The following is a 22718-nucleotide window of genomic DNA, read 5'->3' as shown; positions in this document are numbered from 1 at the left end:
AGGCCCCATTAGCTAAAGTAGTGCTTCAGGTTAAGAAGTTTCAGGTTAAGAACAGACCTCCGGAACGAATTAAGTACTTAACCCGAGGTACCACAGTACCTGGTATATGTTTCTTTCCCTTATGTTGTGCAACAAGTATTAACTTCCTAAAACAGATACGCCGCCTGGATTAAGAACTCTGCACATGGGGAATACCCGTGTTTGTGTGTACGTGTGTATTTCCCCCTCAAGTTAAACCGAAGTACTTGCAGCCTTATTAGCGACATGTTTTATTATCTAACCTTAGTTGAAGCAATTTAAAAATGCTGGTTCCTTAAAGCTGTAGCAAAAACTGGCAAACATCATAGTTTGGGACTCGGAGATTATTCCTTTGCCTTTTAATTCATGGTTGAATTAAATTGAAGATTTAATTGAAGATGGTTGAAGATGAGGATAATGGTAGCATCTTTTGTCTGTTGTTTTTTCCTGATGTTCCATCTACAGTACCACCACTCTATTTGTGACTCTACTTTGTGGTATATCTCATGTTCTGTTCTTTAGCATAGGCAGGGGTGTAGGGTTACAGGAGAGAAACAGTGCTCGCATCATCTCCCAGTTCAACTGTAACTGTAAATGTAACTCAAGGGCAGCAGTTCTAATACATAAAGCTCAATAGTAAATTTGCTTCAGGCCCAAGCTAATCTTGATCTCCTGAAACTGTACAAACAGTGGAGCAAGCATATTTCATATCTGTCAGCTGTCTTAGAGAAAATCTGATATCCCTATAATAAACTATTTTTATAGTAAGTTTTGAGTGTTTATTGCAGAGTTCCCCGCTGAGGACTTGCATAAATCAAACAGAACTTTAGTGGTAGAATGCTGATGCATTTCAGTGAAAATTAAATGCATGAGTCATGAGAAAATGTATCTAATTTCCAGAGGGGTGTGTCTTTCTGTGCACTTAAATAGGGATGGGGTGAAATCGGATTATTTGCATGTAAATGCACAACTCCCTAATATGCACATTCCAAAACTATATGAACCAAAACACAGCCACCCCTTGAAATGTGCATGTGAATTTTTTTCTTAAAAAATGTGTATGTTAGGAAAAATTTGCTAATGGATTTTCATAAGGACTTTTTAAAATTGTAAAGTGATATGAAAGGGTGGAGGGTGTTAAAGCATAAAGCGGAAAAGAACTTGGGTTGTGGTGCCCATGGAATTTCCCATCAGTTGGAGATGTTAGGAGCATATAACACAGGTTGGTCCAACTTTTCATACCAAGTGGACTGCAAGAGTACTTTGACATGAAACTTGCAGGCCGCACACTGCCTTGTTGTTGTTGCTGCTGGTGGTAAGCAAGCTCAAAATTTGTCAACAACGCGCCCTTCAGCCTTCGTGCTGTGGGAGACGGCGCATATCTTTCATCCTTAAAATGGCCTAAATAAATGGCCTTTATTATGGCTTTCCTTCCTTCCTACTGCCAACTCCCTGGTGGTGGTGGTGGGGAATAGACAGTATACAACAGAAATTTACTCAGGATTAGTATATGCATGTAACACTTTGTAAGGACTAATTCCAGAAAGAACTCCCTTGCCTATAATTATTTAGCTGTGCTTGCCCTAAGTTCTACAGCAATAGAAATACTTCCACTGATCTGAATGAATGTGGAAGCTCTGTGCCTGCCCTAAAGCACAATCCTTTCTACCATCTTTTAGTTTCTTTTTCTGGGTTTGTTCAAGTTAATGATTGACAACTCCTTAAGCAGTTCCCAAAAACATGACCATAGACAGATTAATGCAAGGCAGGAATATATTAAGGCCATTTTTTAAAGTGTAAACAGGAGGTAGCAAATGCCCACTTTTATGCAAGAGGGAACTGACATTGAAAGAACTGTAAGCTGCGAGAAGCTGCGGTTAGAAAAAATGGAAGCAACAGCTATGGTTACAAAAAATGGAGGCAAACTTTTCTTTGTGGCTGTTCTGGAAGAGGAAAGTGTGTGTGTGTGTGTGTTCACACAAGCCCAATAGTTGGTGCAACTAGTTCTTATCAAATTAAACTCTGATTTAGAGCAATGCCTGAACCAGACCAGGGTATGAATACATATGGTTTAGCCACCCCAATCTAAAGATACATGATCTCCCCCAATGCTTTTTTAATAAAAAAAATGTTTTGTTGTTGTTGTTTAGTTGTTTAGTCATGTCCAGCTCTTCGTGACCCCATGGACCAGAGCACGTCAGGCACTCCTGTCTTCCACTGCCTCCCACAGTTTGGTCAAACTCATGTTGGTAGCCTCGAGAACACTGTCCAACCATCTAGTCCTCTGTTGTCCCCTTCTCCTTGTGCCCTCAATCTTTCCCAACATCAGGGTCTTCTCCAGGGAGTCTTCTCTTCTCATGAGGTGGCCAAAGTATTGGAGCCTCAGCTTCACGATCTGTCCTTCCAGTGAGCGCTCAGGGCTGATTTCCTTAAGAATTGAAAGGTTTGATCTTCTTGCAGTCCATGGGATTCTCAAGAGTCTCCTCCAACACCATAATTCAAAAAATGTTTAGGGGTACTCTAATTTTCCTACTCATATCTAAATACTGCCACTCAATGAGGCCAAACTTAGCTTCACAAAATGTTTAGGGGTATGTGTACCCCGTCATCCCCCCCCCGAAAAAGCACTGATCTTCCCAAAGCTGAAGCAACATGGTGGACTTTTGGTGGATAGAAATGATGTAGTAGCAGCACCATGATTATATATGTCAAGTTAGACCATTGGTCCATCTAGATCAGTATTCCCTACACTGGCTGGCAGCAGCTCTTCTGGCTTTTAGACAAAGATCTCTCCCATCCCTCTCTGGAGATGCTGAGTATGGAAGCTGGGACCTTCCCAATCTAATTTTTTCTCTTCATAATATTGTATTATTCAGGATAGAATCTTGTATACTCATCCATTCTCGGCTGTTTAATAGTTTCTTCCAAGTAGGGTATTTTGTTTTTTGTTTAGGTTTCCTTTGTGGAAACAGACAGCTTGCTGAGCTATAATACATAGCTGCTGATAGGATTAAAGTTAAGCACAAAAGAGATCTTAGTGAATTCTGGTAAAGTTACTAATCTTGGTAGCAGATGGTTCAGATCATCTCTTTGTTCTGTGGTTACATGATTATAGTAAGCAAAGGAAACTTTCAAGTGCTGAGATTTGTTTTGAGTTTATTTTTATTTTTTGTGCACAGAGTCTGCATCTCATACTTTAAAACTGGAAAACACTAAACTGAAAGAAGGCAGAAAGTTTTTATTTCATCAGTAAACCAAGCTAAAGGAAGTGAAATCAATGCTAGAAGTTTGATTCGTCAAATATTTCATTGTCCTTTAGACAAAAATTAAAAATGTTTGTATTGTAATGTGCGATTTCTGCTGTTTTTAAACTGGGTTGCATTGATTTTTTAAATTGTATTCCCTTCTTAGTTTTTGTTATGTTTTGTGATTATTGTATTGTACTTTCATTGATATAAACTCTTCTGAGTCCTCTATGAAAAGAGTGGCATTAAATATACTGTAGATAAATAACGTTTCTAGTCCAATCCTATGCATATCTACTCAATTAAAACCTATTTAGTTCAAAGGACTTTATGAGAGTGTGTACAGTATAGGATTGGATAAGCTGTCACCTATTTTACTTCCTTATTGTTCCCTTGAACTAGCTTTCCCCAGGTCCCTGTCAGCAGATCTATGCAAGGCCTTCAGGCTTCCAAGCCCTGTAGAAAGCCCTGAAGACATACAACTTCCAACTGGCTAAATAATGACTGATGTTTTACAGCCAGAATTGTGACTTGTTATTGTTCTGGAAAGGGTTTTCATTGGCTGACGGACAAGGGGTGGGATATAGTTGCCATATAGTTATTTTGTAATTCTCATTGTTGCAAGCTCGTTTGTGATACTTTTGTGTTGATTCCAGTACAGTGGTACCTCGGGTTACGTACTTAATTCGTTACGGAGGTCCGTTCTTAACCTGAAACTGTTCTTAACCTGAAGCACCACTTTAGCTAAAGGGGGCCTCCTGCTGCTGCCGCGCCGCCAGAGCCCGATTTCTGTTCTCAACCTGAAGCAAAGCTCTTAACCTGAAGCACTATATCTGGGTTAGTGGAGTCTGTAACCTGAAGCATATGTAACCTGAAGCGTATGTAACCTGAGGTACCACTGTACTGATATGCCCTCACCCCCAGCTTTGCTATGCTGTTTGCATACTGAAATAGGGGCCATTTTGACAACTGGAGCAAAAGGTCAAAAGAGCAGCAATATGAAATGGATTTCCTTTTTCTTCCCATTTTAAATGAGATTTGCAATATGTTACAAAATATAAACATTGTTATACATCCTGTATAATACCACAATACACATAGGCTTTCAAAGAGAGATAGAGATAGAAGCTGAAACTATGGTTGGAGGTTATTCATTTAAATTACCCTGATTAATATATAATCATATTAAGCTTATAATTAGTAGCTATATAATCAAACTATATTCCAGTGGAGTTGTCTACATATGGTAATAACAAAGATGTCCCTACTATCAAAAACTTGTAAACCATAACCTCAAAACCCATTATATTAGGGTTTACTGCTGAATGTGTTGTCGTGAGTTTGGGAGATTCCACTGCTGAAGAAGACAGGGAAGTTTCTTGGTGAGTTAACGGCCCTAAATAAAAGTCATTAGTATAAGAAAGGAAGAATGGGTGGGACCTCTTACTCACCTGGCTGGTATTGAGAAAGACAAAAGCCAGAGGGGTGTGTGTGTGTGTGTGTGTGTGTGAGAGAGAGAGAGAGAGAGAGAGAAAGAGAGCGCAGAGTGAGCGCAGAGTGAGAAGCAGATAGAAGCTGCAGAGTGAGAGCCATGCTTGATTTCTGTTTGAATCCAAGGCTGTGGCTATGGAAGAAGCAAGACCCTCTTGGGGTGAAAATGCTGTGAGTCCCTCCATCATAGGCTCAGGTTGCATTTTTGTGTAAATAAACCATATATCATAAAGACATCCGTCTCCACTGTTCCTCATTCTAAGGAAACCAAACCCTGGGTAAGCGCAAGGAAACCCTGGAGCCTCACACTGCTTGAAGACTGGGTGGCGTTACTTTATTCAATAAAATCAATCCAATTTGCCATAAAGTTACATTGTCATTGTTTTTCTTCCCTGAATCTATCTGTTAACTTGGCCATGAAGCCAAACTCCAATACTTTGTTAAGCCATTCTATTTGCAGATGGTACAGCCAAAACTCTCCATTTCTCCCTACATAACCTTCTAGCTGCTGACAGTCTGTAATATCTCAAACCTTTATGCTCCTACTTCACCAAACCTTCCGTGTAGTTAACGAGAAAATAAACACAGGATCCATCATTAAGGTAAACTCTCTATGGGCACTGGTGGGTGCTATTATTCTTGGCAAAAGATCAGAGTTAAGGCAGGAAGCATTGTTTTCATTCTGGTTTTGGTCCAGGGCAATTGTCCCCATTCACCCCACCCTCTAAAAAAGCATCCATGCCAGCAACATACCACTGGTACAGCCCAGATATAGCTTTACTGTTTTATTCTATTGGTGGATTCAGTTTCCAAGCATAGCAACGTCCCTCTCTCCAATCCCTCCCCACCTGTACTCTGAACTGAGATTATTCAAGGCATTTTATTTTTTTAAAGGGACGACCCACCCCTGAGGCTTCAGGTGACAGGATTCATAGGGGCAGCAAATCCTGATGTAGATCGTCACTCAACCCTTCTTCCCTGGAAGGAGTGTGGCACCATTTGGAGGTTTGCCTCAGGTGCCAAAATGTCTTAGGCCACCCCTGCTCTGCTGACTGAAGTGTGGAAGGTATCTATAAAACCTAGAATCTTCTTTGTCATGGCCCCTCAGCTATGCAAGTGCCAAGTATGGTTTGTTTTGTACACGTGGATTTTTTGACTCTGGAAAATGTTATTAACATTTTAGTCACATTCAAATCAATACAAAAAGCTAACTTTTGTGCCATTCCCTTAATTTAAAATGCAGCCCATTATATTGTGTGGTGAGAGCTTTGCTGTGTGCAATATAAATTTAGAAATGATTTACAGACTACACATAATCCAAGATCATTTGCATTTCTGTTGCATTTCTTATGTAGTTGGATTGGGAATAAAACATGGAAGCATAGTCAATTAGTAATGGAGATCAGTTGAAATGAGGGAAATTATTTTGACTGGAGAACGATGAAATTGTACACTGACTAATGCGTAATTGCCAGCAAGTAATAAGCAATGCACAAAGAAATGTTTAAAATATCACTGAACATATTTTGTGTTCAAGCAGATGCTGTAAATGGGAAATACTTTTTAATAATCAAGCAAATATATTTTAAAAAACAAAGTAGTCTTGCCTGCTGCAATTAAATGCAGCTCTTCAAGTCTTCAAGCAGATCCTGTCCAGTCATGTTTGGGTGTTCCTTGTTCTGTCTGAACATCTTGCTAATGTCAGTTACATAATTAGAATTTGTAGCATTGATGGATGCAGGTGTTGAAGCTACGTCACTGCACATGAAGAATGTTGAAAAATATGCAATCTGTGGCTAAGATTAAACTATAATTTCTAGTGGGGAAAAATCTTGTTGAAGTGTTGCTTTGTCACACTTGGTAACAAAAGAGCACAGGGCTTGCAAGTGTCCATGTACATAATTGCAAACTAAATAAAAACTTGCTAGAATCTTTGGTTTGTTGCATATCTGGGCTTTAAGGGTGAGGTCTATACATACCACTTTTCCCTACTGCTGATTCCTCCCTCCTTACAAGTGTAAGTTTGTTTGAGAAAGTGGTAAACAAGCAAGAAAGGCCTGCAGAATGCTCCCCTGGATAAACCAATTTGGTGGCTTCTTTCCTGCTTTTTGAAATTCCATATGCCATTGGCAGTATTTCACACAGAAATAGCTGAAATTGTTGTTCTATTAAATCTATATATTGCTCAATACTTTGTAGGGTCAGTATAGGAATAAATTTAGCTGGAAAATGGTACAGAAAAATGAAAACTGCACAATCCTATACATGTTTACCCAAAAGTAAGTTTTGTTGAGTTCTGTGTCGTGTCCTTCAACTGTCCCGATTCAATCAGGACACCCCATTTTGGGGTGGTTATAGGATTTCGGTCTTTCACATACTAAACTCTTACTTACAATTTCAGTAATGCAAATCTCGACTGTCTCTTCTATAAATCATGCTGTTAAAAATCTAGCTGCCCAAATATGATGCAACAAACCATTGTGGGTTGAGGGCTCAAGGGATGGACACATCCTATATTTCAGTACTTACTTGGGTAGACCCACCTTCCTAGTCAAGGTTCACAGTACCTTAAGGCCAGCAGAGGATCACACATGCACCTTGCCTCCCTCCCTGGCAATAAAATTATAATAAAAGTAAATTAAACAACTAACAACTTGCTGCCATTTCATCACACCCAAACCAGCTGCCTGAGGTGATTGCCTAATAAAAACCTGTACTCAGCCATGAGTGACTATTGATTTTTTAACAAAATGTATACTTCCCATCCATCCTCTAAAAATACTTTTAAAAACCATGCCACAAATATTGCATAGGAGCTTTGACAATTAAATGGATTGTTTCCAATATTATATACATTATGCTATTTTTTCCACTTTATTATGTTTATCTGGATCACAGCCAAAATGTACTGTTTCAATAAAACAAAATCTTTTGTCACAACACTACAGCTACTATAAGAATTCCTAAGTGTTCCATATTGTCACTGCTACTTTAAAGCTAACTTGTGTACATTGAAGAGCTGGTGATCATATATACTGTGCAATGCCAGCTTAGCTGACAGGTGATGATACTGAAAACCAGTGCTTTTTCCCTTAAAAAAATGTTTAGGGGTACTCTCATTTTCCTACTCATATTGAAATACTGCCCCTCAATGAGGCCAAACTTACATTCACAAAATGTTTAGAGGTATGCGTACCTCTGCATCCCCCCCCTAAAAAAGCACTGCTGAAAACAAACAAATAAGTCCGTGGCATTTTGAAAGCCATAAGATTCTTAAAATATTGTCTTCTAGGCCCACTTACATAGGCCTGCCTGTCCACAACCAGCCAAACTGGCCTTGGCTGATACTTATAAAAGTGAAACAAAATAAAAAAGAGCACATTTATATTGGGGACTTTCATAATTGTTTGCTTGTATTCTTTTAAAATAGTGCCATTTCCAGATAGGCTGTGCATTAGTTCTGACTTCTTCTTTAACTGTATGTTTTAAAAATTATTCTAAAAGAACTAGTGTTAAGAAGGCAGACATTAATTTTATCGTTCTTGGCGTGGCTATATTTGCACAGCTGAATATATTGTGCCTGTATTTTACACTTCTGTATTTTTTTCAGGGCTGTTTAGAAGATACAGCTTAGATTGTCAGTCTTTCATGCTAAGCCTTTTCCAAAAAATGTACAGTACCTGGTGCAGGAGTTGCCACCCCAGCACCTATGGGTGCCATGATGCCCACAAAGGCTTTCATTGGTACCCCTAACAGGAGACCCAGACTCTGAGCTTTCATTTTTTAAAAGAAATCTCTAATCCTCCTAGAAAGAAAGAAACATTTGGAGGGCATCAGGTTGGGCAAGACATTGTTAGATGGTCTAAACCCCTCACCCAACTCAATGATTTTAACACTGGATGTGTGTGTTTGTGGGGGGAGGGTTGTATGATTACTCAGAAAGGCACTTGTCATGAGTAAATGTGGCAGTATTGGTGTTCAGAAATACTGTAACACACACTAATAAGAACAGTGTGGTATATTGACTCGTGTAGCAAAACAGTGTGTTATATTTTCAAATAAGGATGGGCATGATAGATGTGTAAAAGCTTATGCATCGTACTAGAACTTGGCATCATGCAATGAAGCGGAATGTTGGAAGATTCAGGGCAGAGAGAGAAAAAGCACTTTTTTGTACAACACCATAGTTAAACTATGAAATTTTCTCTCACTAGATGTAGTGATGGCCACCAGCTTAGATGACTTTAGAAGAAGTTTGGCATGGAGAATAGCTATTGATGGCTACTAGTCATGTTAGCTAGTCATGGAGAATAGCTATTGATGGCTACTAATCATGTTGGGACGCGGGTAGCGCTGTGGGTTAACCACAGAGCCTAGGTCTTCCCGATCAGAAGGTCGGCGGTTTGAATCCCCGAAACGGGGTGAGCTCCCGTTGCTCGGTCCCTGCTCCTGCCAGCCTAGCAGTTCGAAAGCACATCAAAGTGCAAGTAGCTAAATAGGTACCACTCTGGCGGGAAGGTAAACGGCGTTTCCGTGTGCTGCTCTGGTTCACCAGAAGCAGCTTAGTCATGCCGGCCACATGACCCGGAAGCTGTACGCCGGCTCCCTCAGCCAATAAAGTGAGATGAGCGCCGCAACCCCAGAGTCGGCCACAACTAGACCTCAGGTGTACCTTTACCCTTACCCTAGTCATGTTGGCTATGTTATCCTTCCATCATTGGAAGCATATTTCTGGGAATAGCACATGAAGAGAGTGCTGTTGCATTCAGGCCCTGCTTGGGGGCTTCCTATAGGCATTTGGCTGGCTGGCCACAGTGAAAACAGGATTCTGGACTCGATGCATCTTTCGCTTAATCCACCAGGGCTGTTTTTATGAGTAGCAAAGGAAGGAAGAAAAAACCCACTAGTTCATGTTTGTACCTAAATGTAAATAAACTGTGTGATAGCCTTTGGTCAAACTTGGGTCCTTGTCCAACTATGACAAACTATAAATGTCTTCATCAGTTGTCTCTTGGCATAAATTTACACTTAATACCAAATCTTGTTGTTCTCCCTGGAATTATTGCTGGCAAAACAAAATCTGCTTTAGATTTGCAGACAATGGATCCCCTGACTTAATCAGAACAAAATCTCAGCAGGAAGCCCATCGTGATAAAAAAAACAACTATTCCAAGTTGCTTCCACAGACTAGCATCAACCAGATTTCTGTGGCTGTAGCAGCACCATATTGCCTGAAGTGGTAGCATCTTAAAACACCATTAGTAATTAGTTTTAGAGTTATAATGAGCAACAGTCTGGAACAGAACAGGCTAGGAGGCAATGTTCAAAAGGACACAGCTCATAAACCATATTTTTAATATCTGAGTGGTTGTATCATTTTTGCACTACACAGCATTTTTTCCACACATAGTAATTACCAAGTTTTGATAGCAAAATATTACAGTTAAATGGTTGATCCAAGTACCCAAACTTCAGTAGCAAACTTGGCCATGTTAAATGCTGCACAAGTTATGAAGAGCTACAGGTTGAAGCTTTAGTAAGAGAATGGGAACTCTTTTTTTAAAGTACACACACACACACACACACACACACTGCATTCTCTCCTACTCAGTGACCTTGCAAACAATGTGGTATGAACTTAGAAGTACACATAAAATAGCGGGAGCTAGTAAATATGGAAGGGACAAATGGGCTTGTAAACAGAATGACAAATAGATATCTATAGTGACGGTGCTACCAACAGAAACAAGGGCTTTTCAGAGTATTGAGAAACAGCAGCATAATGTGACATGTCAGTGCAATACCATCATGCGAGAACTGGCACCTTGTAACACCACCACTTCCCTAAGCTGTTGAAAGGATAAACTCCTTGCCCTTTTTGATATATATGCATCTGGTTCTATCATCTGGCATAGAAAGATATAAACGGCATTGAGTGTTCTGAAGACAGGCTTGAGTCTCAGTGACTCAAGACCAAAAGTGAACACACACATGAACACACCACAAAGAGAAGAAAAATGTTAAATTCTGAGAAATTTGGAATCTAGTCCTGATCATTTCATTTTATCCAAAAAACTGTAGTCTCTCTATTGTTTATAGCTCTCACTGGCATAATTTATCATGCCTTCAGTTATTTAAAAAAACAGGTTTCCTTAGACTGAGTCATTTATACTGAGGAAAAAATTCAATGGTTTTTAAATAAAGAATTTTAATAAAAGAATAATAATTTTATTAATGTTTAATTTTTTATATAAAACATATTTTAGATATTAATGATATCCATTTCACAGATGCATATTGCTACTGACAAGCTGTGGCATATATGAAGTTAGGCATTTCGTAAGTTGTTCATAGCGTATCCGACTCTGGCAAACCTTATAATAAGAGCCTAACCTGGGTTTGAGGTTGCTAGAACTGATAGCTGCACGCCAATTCAAACTAGAATTGAGGGTTACATAGCAATAAATTCATATAAAGCATGTGTTTTTACATCACTATGGATTGCAGTGAATCTTTTCCCCACTGCCGCTGGTTGCCCCCAAACTAGTAGACTCTAGCTGCTTTTTTCCCCTAGTGAGAATTAAGTCTACTTGGGAAGAGGGAACAGCCAGATGCAGTGGTTTGCAGGCAAAACGTGTGACTTTAGGTCCTATTGATTTGTGCCAAAAAATGAAGAGTGACAGCAGGACGCGGGTGGTGCTGTTGGTAAAACCTCAGTGCCTTGGACTTGCTGATCGTATGGTCGGCGGTTCGAATCCCCGCGGCGGGGTGAGCTCCCGTCGTTCGGTCCCAGCTCCTGCCCACCTAGCAGTTCGAAATCACTCTTAAGTGCAAGTAGATAAATAGGTACCGCTTTATAGCGGGAAGGTAAACGGCGTTTCTGTGTGCTTTGCTGGTGCTGGCTTGCCAGCTGCAGCTTCGTCACGCTGGCCACGTGACCCCGAAGTGTCTTCAGACGGCGCCGGCTCACGACCTATAGAGCGAGATGAGCACGCAACCCTAGAGTCGGACACGACTGGCCCGTACGGGCAGGGGTACCTTTACCTTTGAAGAGTGACAATAACTTAGGCATGACTCAATTTTGCCATGTCTAATTTGACCTTCTGTATTAATTCACAGCACCATTTTTAATGTATAGAAGCCAATACATGTGAAGTTTTGTTTGTACAGACTTGGCTGGCTGAGCTGTTTAATGGATGTACACAATGTCACTCAGCATAGCTTGGCACAGCCCACACTGTTCCATAAGTTTTCAGCACTCCCAATTTGAACTTGTGCCTCCTCCCTCATGTTAATTCCAGTTTTAAGACGTGAAGCCAACACATGATCTAATACAAGAAATTCAGCATATAGCTTTTTTTAAATTCACAAATTGTTTCCAGATTAATAAGAGCATTTTTTGTTGTATTCTTTGGCTTACTGTCTTTTGACCCAAATCTTCAAGAGTTTTCTGTCTCCAAATTTCTTGCTAATACCAGTTTAGCAATAGCCGACTAATTGCTCACTATACATTGTCATTTTAAAATCTGAATATTAGTTTGAAATTATCTCAGTTGAGTTATCCTTAGTCCAGCTGATTTCCTGCATGCAAATGGTTCCAGTCTGTTATATTTTGGTTTACAAGATCACCATATACGTGCAAAAATTATGTTCAACAGCCCCTCCCAACTGTTACCAAATTTACTACTGTACCATCTTAGAATGTTTTGCTGGGCATCACTGCTACAATGTCTTATACAATTCACAGTGCCTGCTGCAGTGAAACCTCTGATAGCATGGAGCAAATTAGACATGGTGTTCTCATGCAAATAGTAGATGTTGTGGGACCCTATCCAGGGTGGGGGCAGGATGTATGAAAATGGCTTTAACCCTTTGTATCTGCTACAGTCCAAATCCACATTCCATTTGCATTGGAAGGAAAGTACCTACTTGCACCAAATTGGTGCTTTTCTCCCAATGCAAATAGCAACAAGTTATGTGTGATCGGGACTGGGCCATGGGAGGGGCTTTCAGTAATGCTTCTATTTAATTTGGCCCTCAGTGCCAGAGTTTTCACTGCAAAATGATTTTTTAAAACCCTTGCAATTATTATGAGTGATATCAAATTAAGTCATACTCAGGTCTCCTCTGAGTATGACTAATGTTGGATACCCTCTATGTTAATGTCATATGTAGTTGGGACCTGACTGCTGAAGAAGTGTGGTGCCATGAAATGTTCAGTTGGCCTGGCCAGTGAAGAGCTTTCACTCCAAATTTTGTGAAGGAAGGAGATATTGTCAGCTTTGTAAGAAAAACATTGGAACACAGAACAAGGATAAAGACTGGGAAGAGGTCGTGGGGCCTCGGGAAGCAAAATGGACAGGACATACAGAGCCAAGGGAGCTAAAGGAAGGATGCAGAAAAGATAACAGACCAAGAAAAGAGAACCTAAAGCCTAAAGATGGATGTTGGACTACAACTTGCATGAGTCCCAGCCAGCATAGCCAATGATTTGGTATTATTCAAACTGTAGTCCAGTATCTGGAGAGCCACATGGAGATAGAGAATGATGTTTAAGAAAAAAGGGCTCACAGTACAAGATGGGGAAATTTAGTGAAGGCTAGTTCCCTTTGAACAATCTCACAGCACTTCATGTCAGAGGAGCTGTATTTTTTTGGGGGGGGGCGGAGGAAGCTAGGGTGTGCCAGGCAGGCCCACTGGAAATTGAGGTCATGGCAATGCCATATATTTAAAGTGCATTTAACACATTTAAAGCACACAGCTTCCACCAAACTACAGTTCCTAGAATTCTTTGGGTAGGGGAAGCTATGTGCTTTAAATGTGAGTGAAATGTTTTAAACGTACGGTGTGGATGTGCCCTATGTGGCAAAAGGAAATGGTTTGAAAAGGAATAGGCAATGTGGAATAAATGTGCAGGTGAATGGAGGAGTTAAGGTAAAAAACAGATCAGGGCTCTGACTACTGGAAAGGAGTGAGCAGACAAGAAAGGTTGGCAGGGTCTTTTTTTTTTTTTTAGCAGGGGTTGGGAGTGAACTGGGGTAACTTAACTGCCACACATGGATAGAGAAGGCCAGATAAAAAAATGACCAAACAGAACTCTAGCTGTCTTCACACTCCCATTTACTCTGCACCCATGGTGCTTCCACTGTTGGTTTGGAAAGCAACCAACATACATAGCCAAAATCTGTATCTATCCTGTTATTTCTTGACAATGTAGTATTGATGCATTTCCCCCCAGCCAACTTTGATCTGAATTGAGACAAAGGACCACCTAGCTGTGTTTTAAGCTGGTAATGTGTACACATTCTCTGCTTCAAACTATGTTGGAAAATGTTATTTTTCTTTCCAGAGCAGTGATACTCTCCACTGAAAATGTAATCACAGGACCAGAAGTAATTACAGTACAGTACAGGTTTTAGCTTCATCCTGTGCATTTACTGGGCTACTGACTTCACACTGGAGGGATCTACTCTAAAACTCACTCAAAGAGGCTTTGGGGTTGTTGTCATGCCAAGTGGATAATCTCTTCTGTGACTGAGTGAAGATTCAAAGGCAGTTTGTGATGTGGCATGGGGTGGCTTCTGCTGTTCAAAGGAAAACAGTTTTAAAAATCCCTTTGACATGTTTAAGTCCTTGGATACACCTACTGAAACTCTTGGATCCTGGCTATTATCTCTATGGAGCATTGTATTAGAATTTGCCATTAACAGATAAATGACAGAGACTATGCACAGATGTAAAATATTTTTTCCCTTTAAAATTTCAGAAGGAAAACCATATTAGTTGGGTTTTTGTGTGTGCCTGAAATGATCTTCCAAAGCCTTCCCTAACCTGGTGCCCACCTGGTGTTGTTTGACTACAACTTCCATTAGCCTCAGCCAACATGATCATTAGTCAGTGATGATGGCAGTTGTGGTCTAAAACACCTGCAGGGCACCAGTTGAGGCAGTTGGTCCAGCACAATGGTTCTCAACGTAGGTGGTGGGATTACCTAGGGGTTTGCTAAGAGACAAGAGGATGCTGAATGTGTCAATGACTATGAGATTTTGAAAAGCTAGTATCACTTGATGAAGTTCATCCATTTAGCTATATTAGTTAATGTAACAACATCATAGCAAGTGTATCACCTGCCTGAAAGTTGTTTTGGACCATTGTGACAACAAAATGATGGATATTATTTGGGCTTTGCACATACATGTACACATCAAGAAGAGGTCCACCACTGAAATTGCTGTCCATCTACATGCAGAGACAGTTCTGTCTGTTTGTGGATTTTGTAGATGTGGTACAGAACTGACAGCATTACTTGTGGGGTGGTCACCATGGGTCTTGCAACATGCTGTGGATCTGGCTTCTAATATTAAGATAAAAGCCCCTGTTAGAGCAAAACAGCTTTTTTGAGTTATTATAGCTGGATTGCTTGCAACTTGGATCCTAAAAAATTGAATTTGCAGAATGCTAAGTGTTCCAGGATGAAAACACTTTGCCGAGTTCCACCCAGAACAAACTTTTATGGCCAAGCTACAACTCCATGAAAATATGTTTGCAAAATAGAAATGCTGACAAATTTTTATAAAGGACTATTACTATAACTAGGAGCTTTACTCAGGTATTATCTTCAGAGCTCCTAGGCTTTGGCAACTTTCTTTCCCACCCCTTTCAATCTTGTTTGTACCATCCACTGGAATCTGGATGATGTCAGCCTTTCAGCACCTTGGCGTCTGTGTTAGAAACGCTGCAGTCTGTTTGGCCCTGGCCTGATAGAAGCTCCTTTATTTTTAGGGCTGTCACCTCTCTTGGATACCAAACAAAAGGGAGGCTGTCAATTTGCATAGTTAATTTAAAACATGGAACTTGCAAATTGCCTGTTGCTTGGCATTAAGGATACACTTTAAAAGCCAGAGGTAATAAACATGTAAAGAATGAGAGGTTGTTTTGACATTCACTGTGGGTTCATCTCTACTTATTTTACAAGAAAAGTGGGAATTCTGGGGACAATTCTCAACCTATTGGGTTATTATCCAAAACGTTGTACCCCTTGAAGAAACTGCACAATGCTATTTCATTTGAGTACCAACTGCTGTTGCCACAAACTGCAGACTTATTGTGATGTTGCAAGGAAATTCACAGCAGAAGTGAGCCAGAGCCAGACTGAATTCCAGTTTGCTGGAGAATAAAACTGAGAACTGCAAGTCCCCTAGCCTATGTTAGGTTCCCAAGGAATATTCATCAAATGCCAATCTGTTCCAATGAATTGTTCCTCCTGTCCAACAGAAATTTAATAAAAGGCAGGCAAGTCATATTAGTGATACATATGCAAGTGGAGAACTCAGATAAGTTAACTCAGTGTTCTCCAACCTTGTAGTCCAAAAACAGCTAGAGACGCAACTCTCATCACCCCAGCTAGCAAGATTAGTGGTCAGGGATGGTGGGAATTGTAGACCAAAAACATCTGGAGACCCAAGTTTGGGAAACACGGAGTTAACTGAATCTCAGGTGTCTGGGTGTTGGTTTTACATCTGTTTCAGCTACCTGGTCAGCAAATGTCGTTCATTTAAAAGGGGAGGTGCCTAGGATCGTGGAAGTTTCATTTTTTTTCTTAGTAGAAGCTGCTCTTCAATCATGACACTGTAGCTACCAGTCTGGTGAAGAAAGATACCACAAACGTACTTAGATCTATTTATGACTTCAGGTATTAAGCATAAGAAGAACCCTGCTGGATTGGGCAAAGGCCCACCTACTCCAGTATCCTGTGCTCACAGTGACCAACCAGATGTGCAATGGAGGGCTGCAAGCCGGACATGAGCACAACAGTATTCTCCCCACCTGTGATTCCAAGCAAGTGATATTCAGAGGCATACTGCCTCCAGCAGTGGAGGTAGAAAATAGCCATCATGGCTAGCAGAAATTGATTACAAGGCAGCAAAAATTCCCTGCTCCGATGAACCTCTCTTGCTCAGATGAAGTCCTGATTGCGTTATCAACCACAGATTTTCTTTTTCATGCAAGAACCTTCCAGTTGCTAGAAGAATGTATCTATCAATAGTTGCCTTAAATTTCATTATTTGTTCATTACTATCACTGAATCAGTAGGGAAGGGATGTCTGTCTGACTCTAAATACTATTAACTATGAGGAAAGAGACCAAAGCAGTTTCCTACCTCCATATTAAATTCATAGATAAATATGGGGCCTGGAAAAAGAAACTGGAATTGGAGGGTGATGACAACAAAAACTGAAGAAATAAAAAGGCAGATTAAAGTCCTGGGTGTGATGCAAAGCCCCTAGCTTTCAGCATGCCTTCCAAAACAAGCAAATAGTTCAGAATTTTTTTTTTTGTTTTTAAAAATCACATATAATTCATTTCCCCCTCTCTTTTAGGAAAGTGGATATATTTTTGAGTAGGTAAACTCCAAGAACACTTAGCTGTGTCAGCATTATATAACAATTTGTCCTACAAAGGCTACAAGCTGTTGAAATTATACGTAATTATTTATAATATTAGCTATTAACCTGTTACAGCCTATTTGTCAAAGCTTTCTCACTTTGTCATGAATTGCACGGTTAACTAGGCAGTCCCAAGTGTTTCTCCACTGGTTACAGTTTGTTCCCAGTCTATAATATTTGATTTGAAGTTTGAATCAATAGAGACTCTCCTGTTTTGCACCAGCGGCAGAATGTTCCTGGGTGGAGCCAGATTCTTTTCAGGAGTCATATCAGATAATTACTCAACAGTCTGACACAAATGAGGGATGTGATAAGCCTATGATGTGGTAGGTTAAGTTATCACTAATATGATGACCTACTTAAACTGAAGTTATGAACTTACTCAAAATCCCTCACTCCTATGAGATCTTAGGGTGGGGTGGGTGATCAAGCTTGCTGGCAATCATATAATCTCAAACAGGAGCAGTTTCCTCAAAAATCACATTATAGTGACATGTTGCTGGCTGCCCACTGATGAAGGGAAAGTGCACTTTACATATTCAGAAGTACTTGTGGGGTGGTAGCCAGTTCTTCTCTCCTTCCCTTGCAAGTCACTACCCTACCCCCTACCCTAGTCCAAGGATTGGGTCTTGTCTTCCCACCTTAAAATCTCTGAAATCTTGGCCCACCCCATTTTCATTCTTGCTGGAATCCGCTTTCCTACTGCTTTCCTCGTGCATAACACTGGTGAACCAGACCTCCACAGTCAACAGGATTTCAACAGAGGGTTCAGTCCTGCTCAGATTGATTACATGTGTGTGCTCCTCTGATGGGAACAGGCACATGCAGCCAAAGTACAGTGTGGGGCTGTGCCACTCCTCCTTCCTGTGCAATGCTCTGCCCCCAACAGCTGCCTCGATTTGGATGAACCATAGATCTGCCCAGTTTGGCCTGATCTGGTTCGGGCTTTGAATTTTGGCTGTATCCTATGCACAGTCCTATTTCTTTCTTTTCAAATTTGGTTAAAAGCACTGCAGTTTGGAACAGTTTTGTGCACCATCTTGATTCAAAATATCATCTGATAGCATCCAACCACAGGCCAAAAGCCCACTTTTCCATCATGCCCGAGTGTCCAAATCAGCACATTTTGAAACCATAATGCCAAACTGGGTGAAGATAACTTCAGAGGCTTCCAGTTTAGAACATTTTGGTCTGCCAACATGATTCAAAATGGCACCCATATTAAAAAAATAGATAAAAACTGCCTCCTCTGTTTTGAGAACCACCATGCTAAGTTTGGTGACAATATCTCAAGAGGCGTCTGAATGAATAGAGAACAGGTTGATATTTTCCCAAACACACACACACACACACACACACACACACACACACACACACAGACTTAGCAATTTTCATAGCACAGAAATATCAGTTCATGCTACTTCTGCCGGTTCAGCCTTTGCAGCAGTCACTGCAGCGCCCCCTCTGAAACATTAATTTGCTATTTAACGTAAGAACTGAAACAGAATGCTTCTTTGCTGTACTAATTACACATCAGACTGCATATATCACCTACTTTAAAAGGCAAAGAATTATAAATTTGACTATTAATCAATAGATTTGGGACTGTAATTTTACTGTCCTTTACTGCATAGATTATAGAGAGAAAATATTTAGATGGTTGTAAACCACATTGTGCTTTCCACGGCCAATGTTTCATGCATTGAAAAAATAAGTTATGATAATTTTTTGGATGGTTTCTAGAAAATGTTAGAAACCTAATATGATGTCATTTCTTATTTACAGAGTCTGTTTCAGACAAAATGCACACACTGTATTTTTAGATAAAAGTTAAATGGCATTCATTTTCAGGTTCTGATTTAGATATGAACTACTGTTTCTAGATCTGCTTCACTTGCAGAGAGATCATGTACTGAAGCATTGTCATTCCAAAACCTGGAATCCGATGACAAACCATGCCTGGTTTCACTCCAGTAATTCCACTGGACACCGCCCAGTTCTAAAGATTTACTCTACTGCAGCCAAGAGAAATTACTAGACTTTAGCTTTTGTCTTGGAAAGTGTGGATTTCTCCCACTTTTGACAACTAGCTTTAATGCAGGGTGTTTTGTTAGTCAGAAGGTTACTTGCTTAAAGTTTTCCTCCTCCTTATGATTCATCAAGACTCCACTGTACACTCGTTTCTCTCTTTCTGGATTTTTACATGACATCAATAAAGTTTATGCTATGAGAGGGACTGTATTATAAGAATTCTGTTCTGTGACATGGGCAGCCAGCTTGTGCCACAGGCAACAGGGATTTATGGTACAGGTGGGCAGGTCAAAGAGATGGTGGTGATGATGATGATAATTAACAAATTTATACCCCCGCCCATCTGGGTTTCCCATTATATTAGCTATGCCAGGGTTGGGCCTCTAACCTACTTCTCCTGATGTTGCCTGCCTTCTTTCCTAGCGCAGTAGACTAGAGACAAAACTACAGCCATGAATCTTAGTGGATTCATATCTACACACGTGGTACGTATATACATAGAATATGGCAACTGAAGCAAAACCTTCTCTTGATCATGTGTTGGCCAGGAGATGTGGCTGGCATTTGTGTCAGCATCTAGGGGATGGAACTAGCCTGCGCATTCTCTATAACCCCTTTTTGTGTTTGGCATCCATGGGGACTGTAAGGCTGAAGAGGACTTCAAAATCAATCAAAACAGAATGATGGGCTGCTGTTGTTTTATATCTTAGGGCTGATTCAAGTTAGTTGCCTCAATATTTTTTTAACCCAACCAGTTTTCATCACAGCACCCTGAAATGTCCACAGCAACTCACAACTTTACCAAACTTTTCTTAATCATTCTACAAAATGGCAGGCTCTGGATAACTCCTATTTTACATTTTTAAGTTCTTTACATAGGACATACAGTTAGCTAAGTTTTCTGGTGCTAGGTCTCAAGAGGGGTATGTGTGTGAATGAGGTTTGGAGACCTTCCTGGGCATGAAGGTTGTGACATTGGTGGCCTTTTCTCATACTTTGGACTTGTGCCATGCTTACAACAATTCTACTTGATTAATCCTTCTTTATTAATTCTTGCAATACACAAAGTGCTGCTACACACAGTGCTGCTTGTCAGAGAATAACAGTTGCCCTTCTAAATGGTTCGGGTGTTGCTTTCACTGAGAACATTACCTGAGAATTGGCTCTTCTGCCCATTCAGAACTTGGGGTTGTGTGTGGGGACCCAATGGAATTTTCATCTCAGCCTTGAGCAGCAGGATGGTTGAAAGAGCATGAAAAGATCCTGTCCTCTATAACTGCAATCTGAATACTGTACAGTATAAACATATAGTGTATCAGCAAGAGTATTTTTGAATTTGCAGGAACCAGAATTTAAACTTCTATCCAGAAGGACAAGATATAGCTTCACACTTTGTAAGAAAGAACAGGATGGGAAAGAAATTTTCTTGGAAGAAACAATGCTGTGCAGAGTGTCATCTGCCCTAAAGGACCTATTAGGGTCGCTTTAACCCTAATTAAAATAGTCCCTCACATGGTGCTCTTAGTCTACTGACCTGCTGAATCCATAGCATCACAGCTCCTGAATGTTTCACAAAATACTAAGTGTGGTACACCAAGAAACCCCAAGCATCCTTAGCTAAATGGCAAATAGCACTGTGGATGTGCTGTGACACAATTAGTGATTATGTAGAAGTTTTTTTTCCTTTAGAACTGCTACAACTTTCAGGTTAGCAGGAACACTTCCTAAGAAAGCAGAACAGCTCAATTGCTCTGTGAATTACATATTTCTTTTGGAAAACAAAAGGTTAAATATTACATCCAAACTGGACCAATGGGTTTATTATCAAGTCTTTGAAAATCTATGAAACACAGGTTGAACAACAAAGAGGTCACAGTATGTATAAAAGTTTTTTTTAAAGGAACTTAAGTCATTTTTAAAAGCAACAACACAAAAACCACATTGTGACCAGTATGCAAAAAGTACTGGTGTGAATTGCCTTTGATCTTGAGGTTTGTGTTCATCTGTACACAGGAAACATGCAAAGCATTATGTTTATATGCCATTGTGACTTGAAATGCACTTAACGCAGAATGTCTGCATATAAACTGCTTATTGGATGATACTGAATTATGTTTTACACCGAGTGGACCCATTGGCATTAATGAACATGACTAATTCAATAGGTCTACGCTGAGTAAAACTTACTTGGATTGTTGAATTGTGTTGTTAATCTGCTTTATATACAAATTCTCTGGTTTATGTGAATAGCAGCTCACACTAATAATGTTCTTTGCCTCTAGTCATCAGTATAAGATATTACTCTTACCATACACATTCCCAGAAAGGTTTACGATATCACCTTATTATATTTGGGTTAGTCACTGCAGCATTAGCACATTGGTTCCAGGGCAGTTTTAGGATCACCAGGACTAAACTGGTCATTTGAAGATGATCCTTAGGCCATTCTCCTTGAAGTGCCTACTCTGCAGAGTACTCTATGGAGCTCTCTTGGGAAAACTTGTTTGATTATTGTTGCTTCATATTTGAGAGGGAGCAGGGTTTACAGTGAGTACTACAATGATCCTTTTCGCTGCCCCACATAATCAATCACAAGACGTGGTGTGTGCATACCATTTGAATGGCAATGCCTATCAACTTTTGGGGGTGCTTGGCCCCCTCAAATATTTTATTGGTGGGGCCAAAGGGACCTCAGACTCTAGGCATTGGCTTCTATGTTTTGAAATGTATTATTATTATTATTAAAAAAAACTTTATTTGCTTGCATCTGCATAACATACCAAAAAGAGTTTTCACAGTTGAAATATGTGAAACAGTGCAATCCAATATATACAGCAGATCCCACTGTGTTCAACTGGACTTACTCCCAGGTAAATATGCATGTGATTGCAACTTGGTTCCACTATTCTTTGACTGAACTCTCACAACAATAAATTACATATATCAGAGAAATCAATGGCATAGATTACAAAACTAAAATGAGTGGTTTAGATTCCCACCACACATGACAACACACATGCATGTGATTGCACAGAGCTGTCTTTAAGAAAATTTTAAGGCTCTCCATATCTACCTCCTTTGCAGTCTTTGCATCACATCACTGACATTCATCTGGTGTTAGTAATTTGGAGGCTGAAGTTCTAACATCAGTGATGTTTTTATTTTGCTCACAATGATGCCAAACATTTTTATTTAATAATTATTAAAAATTAAATATGTGCATCATACCTAGATAAAAACCACAAGGTCAAATGCTGATTCCCAACTAGCTAATCTCCACAAGCACATCTATGTGTGTAATAAAGGTAAAGGGACCCCTGACCATTAGGTCCAGTTGTGGACGACTCTGGGGTTGCGGCGCTCATCTTGCTTTACTGGCCAAGGCAGCTGGTGTTTGTCCGCAGACAGCTTCCGGATCATGTGGCCATCATGACTAAGCCGCTTCTGGCGAACCAGAGCAGCACTCAGAAATGCTGTTTACCTTCCC

The 22718-nt window shown here is 40.2% G+C and overlaps 1 long non-coding RNA gene across 2 annotated transcripts in view; it reads right to left on the bottom strand.

The window, feature by feature from the left end:
* The window catches only part of LOC310842580, a 28897-nt gene that overhangs the window by 4447 nt on the left and 1732 nt on the right, over positions 1-22718 (bottom strand). The window lies entirely within an intron of this gene.

This window comes from Podarcis gaigeae, assembly GCF_964106915.1.
Source record: "Podarcis gaigeae genome assembly, chromosome: 4".
Lineage (NCBI taxonomy): Eukaryota > Metazoa > Chordata > Lepidosauria > Squamata > Lacertidae > Podarcis > Podarcis gaigeae.
The sequence above is the reverse complement of the archived record's forward strand: the minus strand, read 5'-3'. Positions and strand labels throughout refer to the sequence as shown.